Source organism: Alligator sinensis, unplaced genomic scaffold (genome assembly GCF_000455745.1).
Source record: "Alligator sinensis unplaced genomic scaffold, ASM45574v1 scaffold991_1, whole genome shotgun sequence".
NCBI lineage: Eukaryota > Metazoa > Chordata > Crocodylia > Alligatoridae > Alligator > Alligator sinensis.
This window is the reverse complement of record NW_005842335.1, coordinates 1,038,498-1,050,623: the sequence shown is the minus strand read 5'-3', so window position 1 is coordinate 1,050,623 and position 12,126 is coordinate 1,038,498.

Below are 12,126 nucleotides of genomic sequence, written 5' to 3'. Positions count from 1 at the left end.
GGTTCAAACCTGGACCTGGGCAACTGGAGGAGGACAACCCGTTTGGGGAAAGCCTGAAATGAGATCTGAACCCAGACCCAGGCTGCACAAGTCTGGCCAACCTCAAATTCAACCCCCCTGATCTATAGGGAAGCACATAAGGGGGGGCTTGGTGATGGGGTCATCTGTTGACTGGTGTAGGGTTTGTCTAGCAGGGTTGCTCCAAGATTGTTTCTGACCCGTCCTCAAGCATGCCGGAGCCCCAGGTGCGAAGAGCAGCAAAAATCGCCAACCTTGGCTACCCGGGGAAGAAAGTGTTGTGAGTTTTACACTGGTCCAAGCGTCCAGACAGTCACATCCGGAGGCCAGCAACCTCTCTTTCAGTGTAGACTAAAGACAACCGGGTGTTCATTTCTTCCTTCCTTTCCTTGCACTTGTTTCACTCCACCGGTGCTCTTCAACCTAATCCTAAAAGAGCCGTCTCTATGGGTGAGAGGGGAGTTGAGTCCTCAGGATCCATGTCGTCCTCTATAATGAGATGGGTAGTTTAGGCAATGCAGGCGCCTGGGCCAAAGGAGGTAAACTCAAGCCATGGACTCATGTCACAAAACCCATTTGGCAACTTCCAGGTCATTGCTGCTTTCAGGGACTAGACATGAACTTGATTCCAATCAATGACCAAAAGACAAAATTATTCCTTTTTCCAGTCTTGCTCCCCTGCCTGTACCCCATGACAAATTTATTTTGAAGGCGAGCAATTAGGATCATAGGAAAGCAGGGATAGAAGAGGCCTCACAAGGTCATCTACTTCAGCCCCCTGCTCCAAGCAGCATCATCCCTGACCAAACCGTCCCAGCCAAGTCCAATCTGCTCTCAAAAACTTCCAGGAATGGAGACACCAGTTTCTTGAGTTAGCCCATTGCAATGCTTGACCACCCTCGGCGTCAGACAGTGACACCAGTTTCTCGAGTTAGCCCATTGCAATGCTTGACCCCCCTCGGCGTCAGACAGTTCCTCCTAGTCTCCAACCTACGTTTTCTCTGCTGCAGCTTGAGGCCGTTGCTCCTAGTCCTGTCCCCTACAGTCAGAGAGAAAAGCCCATCTCCATCCTCTCTATAATCTTCTTTCAGGTATTTGAAGATTGCTATCAAGCCCCTCCTCAGTCTTCTCTTCTCCAGACTTCTTCTTCATCCATTCCTCATCACCAGTCATGCATCCCAGGCCCTTAATCATTTTGGTTGCTCTGCACTGGACTCTTTCCAATCTGTCCACATCCTTCTTGAAGTGTTTGGCCCTAAAACTGGACACAGGACGCCAGGTGGAAGAATCACCTCTCTTGATTTGCAAGTGACACTTCTGTTAATACAACCCAGTATGATATTAGCTCTTTTATTTTGCAACAAGAACATGCTGTTGGCTCATATTCAGCTTATGGTCTACTGTAGCCCCCAGGTCCTTCTCTGCAGGACTTTAGCCTAGCCACACATTCCCCGTCTGTATTTGTACATGAAATTATTCCATCCCAAGTGCAGGACTTTGCACTTGTCCTTGTTAAATCTTATCTGATTGATTGTGGTCCATTTCTCCAGTCGATTCACGTCATTCTAGATCCTAGCCCTGCTCTCCAGAGTATCTGCAACTCCACCCAACTTGGTGTCATCCATAAATCTGCTAAGCATGCACTCAATCCCATCATCCAAATCATTTATGAAGATATTAAACAATACCAGACCCAGGGCAGACCCCTGGGAAACCCTACTTGATACCTCCTCCAAACTAGAAATTGAGCCATCGATGACAACTGGTTGAGTATGACGATCCAACCGGTTACGTATCCACCTTATTGCACTTTCATCTGGTCTGTAAATCAAAGTAAAAAACTAGCAATGGGCATAGGCACTCTTGTTTCATTTGCTTCCAGGATTTGTGCTCATTTCAATCAGCCAAAAACACGCTAAGATTGGTCTCTCTAATTATGAGTTGGATCTCCAGGGAGAGCTTGGAAGACCATCTCTGAGCACCAAAAGTATCAGAATCACTAGCCTGACCACAATCACTGCATTCAAGCCCAATAAACACATTTCACATGAGCCAAAAAAGGTCCCAAAATGTTCTAGGCCCTTGGAGATGCAACTAAAGGACATTCAAAAAGTGATCACAGGAACTTCAGTCCAACCCAGTTACACCAGTCCTGGAGAACATGAGTTTTTAGGGCCAGTTGTCCATTATTTTGCACTTCTGTGAAATTATCTTTAAAGAACCAAGCTACTCATCCTTACAAGCTGGTGGTGCATCTCGGTGCTGCAATGCCACATTTCTCTAAGGGAGCGGTCTGGGCAAGAGTACATATCACCACATCTCCAACTAGAAGTCTTCCATGTAGTGCAGCGCTATCTGGTTCCCTGTTTATCTATTTCTCTACGTATCACTGCCAAGCCTAGGCAGGAAGGATCTCCTGCAGAACAACAGCTAATTTAAGGAGTGGAAAAGAGAAGGAAGAAGTCCCATGCACCAAGTTGAACTCTTTGGGAACCCACCAAACATGGACTATCTGTAAGCAGAGGGTAGCCCCTAAAACTCCCCGCTACCTCTTACCTAGAAAATGCAAGCCAACTTGGGGATTCAACCACCCTTTAGCTATTGGTTTGTGGAGAGGGCAATGAGCTTTATTTTGCATCACCCCTGAATGCGGAGTTCAACACCGAGCTAGCACCAATGTCCTGCTGCATTTCAGAAAGATCGGGAGAGACAGACGGATGGAAACATTGAGAGATGGAGGGAAAGCTGATTTATACGCAGCTGAAATGAAGCCGTAGGGCTGCTGCCAAGCCATATAGATGTGGTGGCAACACAAACAGAGACTTGCAGAGCAGCTTGTGCAAATATAAACACTGCCGCACGTGATGGGGGTTCACCGAGTTCATGCAAACACCAAGAAAAACAACTGGGGAGGCAAGTGCAAATCTCATGTTGTTTTAACAGGATCCCAGTTAAATAAGGTGATCAAATAAAATCCCCGCCTCATTCATGCTTCGCTTGTGGCAGTTTTAAGAGTCGCATGCTCCTCTCCACCTGCTCCGGAGATATTCCTCATGCTTAGCTGTGTAACACTTATTGTTAGTAATCTGGACTTTCTGCTTGGCTTTAAATTAAGAGGTGGGTTGCTCATGGAGTCCTCCAGTCTCCATCCTTGGAGGTTTTTAAGGCCTGGGTAATCAAAGCCTTGGCTGGGGTGACCTAGTTGAGGCTGGTCCTGCTTTGAGCAGGGGTTTGACTAGATGTGACCTCCTGAGGTCCCTTCAACCATCATTGTCCGTGATTCGATATCAGATCGGGGAAAGAAAGTGGACGCGATATATGCAGGGAACATGATGTATGTGGGCAAAGCAGTGAACGTGATATACCTTGACTTCAGCAAGGCTTTTGAGATGGTCTCCCACAGCACTCTTGCAAGCAAGCTGAAGACGTAGGGGTTAGATGAATGGACGGTAAGAGGGATAGAAACCTGACTGGATTGTGACGGCCCAACAGAAATGGTTGTGGGGCTGGGGGACAGGACTGGTGAGGAGAGGCTGAGGGAAACGGGCTCATTTAGTCTGCAGAAGGGAAGACCGAGGGGGATTGAATAGCAGCCTTCACCTCCCTGCAGGGGGGCTGCAAAGAGGATGGAGCCGGGCTGTTCAGCATTGGAGAATAAACTGGGCAATGGCTGGCTCAGTGCATTGACCTCTCTTCTCTAACCCAGGCCATCCCAGTCATGGCTCTGTTCATGCAATGGCCTTACATGCAATGAATTTGAATGAATGTAAATGGCCTTACATGCAATGAATCAGCAGGGCAGTCCCCAGACAAAGAGGATGGAGCCGGGCTGTTCAGCATTGGAGAATAAACTGGGCAATGGCTGGCTCAGTGCATTGACCTCTCTTCTCTAACCCAGGCCATCCCAGTCATGGCTCTGTTCAAATGGCCTTACATGCAATGAATCAGCAGGTCTCAGGCCGGTCCCCAGAGGAACTGGATGGCAAAGGCCACTAGTCCAATTACGGGGGGGTGATAGACTGACCTCCAGACCTCCACAGCAAAAGCCAAATCCTGAGCAAACGAGGCCATGGTATCTCAGCAAGTGCCCGGGGGACATCACAACCAAAGTCCATAACCACCTACAGGCATTAGTCAAACACAGCCATAAGCTGTAAGCGGTAAAGTTATAGCAACAAGAGCAATTAGACACAAGATCCCCTTGTTTCCTGTTGCCCAGTCCTCTGGCCCATGTAAGCCACTGTGGTTAGTTAAAATAAGTTAATATATCCCTCAAGAGTGACCTTTATGGTTTGAAAAGACCTGTCTCCACAGAAGCTCCTGGTTCTTGGCCTACCATCCATCCAGGAGAGCACAGACCAGTGCAGACCCTACCTCCGCCTGACAAAGGGTATTTGCACCCAAAAGCGTTCAAAGAAGAAGTTTTCCAACTATTTGAGTTGGTCTAATAAAAGATATTGGATTAACCAAAGAACCTTGCCTGCCTGGTTCTTGGCCTGTCCTTTATGCATATCCTTTGAGCCGCCTTGTAGATCTTGCCTTGCACTGCGATGAAGGGGCCAGGCAAACTTGTGATTTCTTTTGTCTCCTAGAGTCACTTCTTCTCCCAAAGAGCCCAAGAAGGATCTACCACACTTGGGGTGGGTGCACACCGATAACTCCCAGTCCTTTCACTAGCCAGGTTGGTCTAAGCTGGGGTTTGCCATGTGCCAAGTCAACCAGCCTATAATAGTGAACCCTTCTTCCTAGCAGCTGCCTTTGCACTACCTCATCTATCATTGCACCAACGCAATACCACCGTTTCCAAGCCTCTGCCCTTTTCCTTGAAGGGCTCAGTCCCTCCCGCCCTCTTGTAAAGCATCAGCACATGAGCTGAGCGGCGAAAAGCATGTGACTCTTACTCTGCAGACACATTGAGACATGAGACGTGAGCGGCTTTTCATCTCCCTTTTCACCCCCTTTTGATAAGGAGCCTTGGCCAGACTCTCTCAAACCTAAAACAAAAGTGAGTTGTCTTTTATTTTTTTAAATGCATTGAAAAATCTCTGGCCCCATTTATTAGTTTCCAGCTCCCACTCTCTTCTCTTCAGGGATCAAGCAATTGGGGTCGGTGTTGAATCTAGTGCTGGAGGCTTTTCTGATCCTTTGGGAAGTCTTGATGACCCCACTGGTGCTACAGACTCTTTCTCAAGCCAAAAACAGGTTTCGCTTTCTATGTAGTCGGTGTTCTTTATGCTGCAGAAGATGGCCTCGAAATGGAGACAACGTGAGCTGTCCTACTCCCAACCACTGGGAAGAGAGAGAAGAGAGTTCAGTTCAAGGAGGCCTGACTCCTGATCAGCTGCTGAGGACTGACCCACCTCTTTCCACCGTGCCCATGACCAGCCTTTCTAAGCGTCGTATGGTGTGCGTGGAAAAGTCCAAGAAATCCAGCAACGGTCTTGTTAGCCATCAGAGCTTCACATATTGGGAGGGTGGGAAAGAAGGCTCAGTTGTCCACCAAGACTGGTAGTGTATTTGGATCTTCCCCTGTGCGGATGGAAAATTGTCCTGTCTGCATTCCCGGGATAAAATTGGGATCCATTTATGAAAGGACCCTATCAGACAAGAAGACAATGGACTGGATGGTTCCTACTGAAGCTTTACATCGCCCACTAAAAGCCAACCTAGGCCAATAGCGATGGAAAGACACTACCAGCTCTAAAACGCTATTAGTGAAATCATCGTTACAGACATGGCTTTGTAGATACTGAAGATAATGTAGGACCCCGCACATGGTTCATACTTGGTACATGTTGATGCAATCTAGAGCATGTAGTTAGTCATGCAGCCTACGTTAGCCCCAGTTCAAGGACCAGTGCCCAAATCACTGGTAGTCTTCAGCCAGCTCCAAATGGACCAGTGTCTCACTGGGATATCTAGCACTCTCATGGGCAAACACACTGAAGATTAACTCTGCCACCGTGTCTAGAAAACAGCAACAGCCCTCTGAGCGTCTCTCAAAGCCTACCCATCATCACCCACTTACTATACATTCAAAGCAAAACTTTTGTACTTTCTCCCAGGCTTGTTTGTACAGCTGAGAGTACAATAAAGCACCTATAAGGCTACTTCATTAATCTCCTTAAAATGCATCCTAAAAAATCTTGATAGTTGGTAGAGCTCTTGTATGCTGAGATGGCTATGACCAGATTGTTCCAACGATGTTGACCCCATATTTTCATGCTCAGTTTTAAGAAAAACAGCTCCCAAATATAAGTAAATGACGGCATGGTCCTTATACTGCTATTGCCCTTCTAAAATCCTCAAATAACCAAGGCAGTGACCCACAGGGTTAAATGCACTAAGCACGGTAAAATAATAGCTGCTTTGAAGAACTACGTGATTTGGTATTTTTATTGCATGCAAAAATATACCACAGGTAGAAAAGTCAAGTTTGGCAGAAGCCTGATTATATGTCGATCCTTGCATGTAAGTCGAGTGCAATTTTTATGGTTCCTTTGAAGCCAAAGAAAAGATCTGCTTCTCTTCTGAACAATACAGTGCATCTCGTTGCTGCCTTGTCCTCTCCCATGTGTTGTCTGCACCCACCTTTTGTCTCTTCTCCTTACACTTAGACTATTGGAGCAGGGACCGTCATTTTGTCAGTACCTACCTCAGCATGATCCCAGATTGCGACTAGATCTCCTATGGGCTATGATGAGGATGCCATTAATGGTTAGTAATGTTGTGGGTCCATCCCTGTTCATGGTTGCTGTATACCGCATCCTCTGTCCATTGGAAAAGCAGAAGCGTACCCTAGGCAACCAGATGAATTTCCATAAACCACGGTCAAAATGGATATGGATCACGATCACGAACGGTCCTCTTAAAAATTGTCTTTGCAGAACAGGGCGTGAAAAGAAACTCATGTTGCTAAAGCTTACGTTGCTCTGTAGATAAAAAGACAGCGTAAGGCTCCTGGAAAATGCTTATGCGACTGACACTGAAGTCACCTGCGAGGTGGTGAGACACGTTTGTCTGAAGTCAGGCCGAAGGTGGAGCAGGGTGGCACATTAGGGATTTACCTGGGTCACCAACGCATGAGCTTTCATAGGCAACACCCAGCTGCGTCGCATGCTTTGTGCCTCTGCCTAAAGTCACTTAAGTGCACGGGGAAATGGTATTTATGGTAGGTAACTTCAGACTGTTTCTGAAGCATCCTCGTGTCGTTCCAGTCTAGCCCAGTTTCGCCTATACTGGAAACTATCACCCCAGTTTAGGCAGCTCACACAACGCCGCTAGAAAGCACAGAATCGCTGTGCAATGAGAGAGTGGAGGGGAGGACTGCAGTTGGGGTGTTTATGGCCGTCTGCAATTTAACAATCTGCTGTTAAGATCCCTGCCATTTCACGATTACTAACGATGTTAAGAATATCGGCCCTATACCGTCACAGGCAGTGTTTTTCGGCAGAAAGTGTCTCTAAAACTTCATGGTCGGGACTCATGGATTGGTTTCCATCATAAAAACCAATAGATTTTAATGAGTGCTTGCTTTATGAGCTTAGCTGTTGGCAAAAGGGCATGTCATCATGCTGCAACTTTCCAACGCTTTCCCCTCTGGGGTGCATCAAAGGCGGCTGGATGGTTTATTTATTACAAAGACAGGTGCCGGAGACAGCCATGAAGAGCGGGGGGGAAGATCCTTCCAGCCAAGAGTAGAAAGAGGAGGAAAGAATTAAAATACAGGAAAACTGAAAGATGCATTTTGGCTGGGCTGCGAGTCAGATATGTACCTGTTTGCCTGCCCGGTATGGGGTTAGTCCTGGTTTTCTACTGGACTGTAGTGGATTCAGGGCCAGTCCAAACCAGTTGAACCAGTCCAAACCACTCTTTTCCCAGTTTAAACACCCCGGGAAAAAGGGGGGAAGGAATAAAGAACCAAAGATTGACTTTGTTTTTTCTCTCTCCCCCTTTGCCAATAAAAATGCAGTCTTCCTATAACCGAGCTGACCGCACCATGCACTAAGACTTTCCCTTGCGTACGCATTTTTGGAGCCCTTCGCAGGCGTTGGCTGGGCCAGTTGAAAACTGATTTTAATTAAATAATAAGGCCGAGGGTGTAGCAAAACGTGTCATTTTAATTAGTTTATCAGTTGTAGAGCAAAGGACTTCAGCGCAGGAATTGCATGACGTCAGACCTGAGATATTCAAACAGCTCTACTTGCATTCCCTGTTTTGCATTGTTTCCCTTCGCATCCGCGCTGCCGGCTTTCCCTCCCTGCCCCTGTTTCTTTCTTTCTTCCTGCCAAACTAGTCACATACCTGGGGTCACCCAGAAGGGTCTGCAAATGGGTTCGGAAAGCAGAAATCTGGAGAGATGTTCCTCCTTGGGCTACAGATGGGAGATCCATAGACACTTGATACACCCAGTCTCCCATTAGCAGTTGAACTGCCTTTCTACTGAAAAGCCAAAACTTTCCCTTGGTCATGCAACACATTTCCATATGCTCAGGACACTGAAACACTCCTTTGCTTGCAAAAAAAATTCTTTTGTGATTTGTTTTGGATGGTTTAAAAAAGCGGGTCGCTCTCCATTGGGCTGCTCTGCTGCGGGTATATAGTTAGCCTCTGCCAGTTGGATGTGGATGAATTCTGAATAATGCTTTTTGTCTTAAGTCATAGAGATTGATTGTATTTAAAACATCCTGCGTCAGGATTCGGTCACTGACAATACCTCATCTCAGCTCCTCGGAGACACCCGAACTTAATCTGCCTGAGTCAGAGCACAATGTTCTTGAAAAACTTGAACGTATCCCTATACAAACTGAGTGATGGAAAAAAGCTGCCCCACCTCACCAGTCCTTACCCCTAACCTGAGCAGGACTGCCAAAAAAAAAAGAAGAAGAAAGAAATCTAGGGAGGGGAAACGCTCCATTTGATGGGCACTTTCTGCCAGTCTGTGCTCGGAGTAAAAGCAGATTAGGAGCTTTAATTCCTCCTCTACCCAGAATCCCAGCTGTAAGCCCACTTCTGCCAGAGGGGAGACATTCACACAACAGGGCCTAAACGCTCTCATAGGGTGTGTGTACATGTGCATTTACACCGGCTTAAATTTACCGTGCAGGAAATTACTGTGCAGTAAGCCGGAATAGGCCGGCAACTACACATGCAGGCATTAAAGCACATTAATGCTGTTTGTGGACTGATTTGGGACTAAAGTTAGTCCCAAGTCAGTCCACATACACAGTGTTACTGTGCAGTAAGGTGTTTACACATGCATTACTGCGCAGTAACTAATCGGGTGTAAATTTGATACTTGCATGATGCAGGTATCACATTTACTCTCAAATCAGCATAAGTCACCACATTTACTGCGCAGTACAGGTGTGCACATGTAGACACACATCCGTACTGTGCAGTAATTTTGGTTACTGCGCAGTAAATGTGCATGTGTAGATGCACCCATAGAGTCAAATCTCCTGGACTAACCTTGGGCTTAGACAAGCAAACCAAGGGGCTGTGAAGAATGGTGCAGTTGAGAAAAATAACCTCTGTTTTCTGTGCTCTTGAATCCATGCCCCAGCACACGGTCAGGGAGGAGAGCGCCACGCTGTTATCTTTAAGGGGAGTCACTCAATTGAGATCGCATCCATCCGGGGTCATGGCCTGTGAGGCATTTTGCAAGAGAAGACGTGTTAGCCCTGGTTTGCTGGCCAAGTTAGACTTGAGTCATTGCATTTGTGTCTGAATTCCCTTTGCAGTTTCATTTAGATGCACTCTTCCTCTTTTCCTGCAGTAAGCTTTAGGCGGTGCTCGTTGAGTGCCAGGTTTTCCCTAGAAGGGCACACATTTGCTGTTTGAAGAGTATAAGGAGTCCTAGGGGAAACTGTGAGGAGTTTTGGATGGAAGATAACACAGACCTGACTAAGAAATGCCACTTGTTAGGAGTGGAAGGTATCTAGAGGCAGAGAAGGAGGCCCCGGTTATTATGGCTTACACCTGGAGAAGGGTGCCTGTGCCCCAAAGCTTGCGAAGAACAATATTTCCAGCTATCCCGTTGGTCTATTAAAAGATACCACATCTACCCAAAAAAACCTTGTCCACCAAATAACAGTGTCACTCTTGCTCTTTTAACGAAAGGTTAGAAGCAAGAGTGAACGTGCTATCGCACTACTGTGCAGAATAACATCACTCCCACACCTGGAATACCACATGTGGGTTTGGTCACCAATTCTCAGGAAAAAAATATAGCAGACATAAAAAAGCATCCAGAGAAGGGACATGGAAAGATTTCCACCTAGGAGAGATTGAAAAGCTGTAAAGACTGGACAAAAAGGATGAGAGAGAGGGATGAAGAACAATGAATGGTTTATAGCAGGTCATTCGGGAGTTCCTACTTACTTTCTCCTAATCCAAGAATGAGGGGGGTTTTCTCTCCTTCCTGCTCCCAGCCAGCTGTGTAAGTACACGTCTACCTCCAAGTATGTGAGTCGTCCTGTTAACATCTTTCTGGAACTTCCTGGGATGACTCCTATGCTTCAAAACCAGGGACTTTCCTAAGATCCTCATTGCATACATGCCACTTTGGTGCATAAAGCAAAAGTGGATTTAGCCCTTCACTTCCTCACACCCAACTCAGAGGCATTCGTGCTGCATACATCTGACTGGAATGGGCCCCAGCATGTGGACAATCAGCAGGCCTATCCTTCAATGAACACTGTTTTGGTGCCTGTAGAGGAGGAGAGATGGGTAGAAGCACTGTTGTTAAGCAAATCCTACTGTACTATAACATGGGCACCTAGTGGTCACCTCCCACAAGCCGCCCCCAGATGCAGTCATGCTTCCAATTGTTCCTGTAACATCACCAACCCAGTTAAAAGAAGGGTTTCAGGAAAGCTTTTTCCTACCTTGTATCTAGAAGAGCCTGGGGCATTCTCTATGATACACTTGGACGGTTTGTTGTGAGCACCAGAGAAGTCACCTTGAAGATGTCCAATCCATAAAAGACCATAGCTTTAGACTTACAAACTCCTCACATGCTTACACCAGCATTCCTGAACATCATTTTTCTCTCTATTACTTGCTAAACCTGGCAAACAAGCCCGGGGGATACTTCACTTAAGTCTGGGACAGAAGTTTCATAAACCAGTTTGACCTAAACCAGTTAAGTCTGATACTACATTCAGCCAGGTTTATCTTAAACCAGTTTCAGCCATTTTGAAACTGGTTTATGTGCATTGAACTTCTGTTCTGCTACAGGTTTAGACCAGTCTCTGATCACTGAAGCCATTGTATGTGCAACTTCTGTCCCTAACCTTAAGGTGTAGGTAATGACATTGCCTAGCACAGTTTAAAGACTATGAGATCTCCTACAATCTTTGCAAAGAGCCTGATTACTTGATGCTCAGATGCAGAAAGCAACTTTCACATTTTCTCCAAACCTGGGTAAAAAAAAGTTTATTAAAAAAAATGTAAAATTTAAAAAACGATTGTTTTCATCTAGTCTCGCCTCCTGCATCTCGTATCGGCCCCTTCAGGTGACACTTAGGCACGCTATAGGCAGTAAGGTCTAGACCTCCAAAGGTATTTGAGTGCCAAACCCCAACTGAAGTCAGCTTAAAAACTATAGATGCCGAGATGGGAACTTGGACAGATGGAGACTTAGTTAGTTCTTTAAAGCTGTCCTTGTAAAGCCGTCAGAGCCCTGGAAACGAAGGCAACATCCCAGACTCTGTCGTGGCGGATCCATACAGAAGAGAGCTGTTCTTGCCCTAGTCCATGCTGCGATGTCTATGAAGCCCATTGGCCTGTATGGGCTGCACTCCAATAGTGTCAAATGTCCCTAATACACCCCAATAATATGCAACTGCCGAGGCACCAGACGTCATACGTTTCCAGTTACGAGGCACCAAAAACGAACGCCGTAGCACAGCACGGACAACTGGCAACGAAAGAGTTAAACCCTGATGCACACTGCAAGTGTCCCCCATCCTTCCAGTCCCCTTTTCCACAGGGCTAATGCTCCACACGTGTTCTTTGCTAGGCAGGTATGTGAGACGCGATAGCCATCTACTGATGCAGAGGAATTGCCAACGACCTGGGAGTAATATTGCTTAATACTTCCTC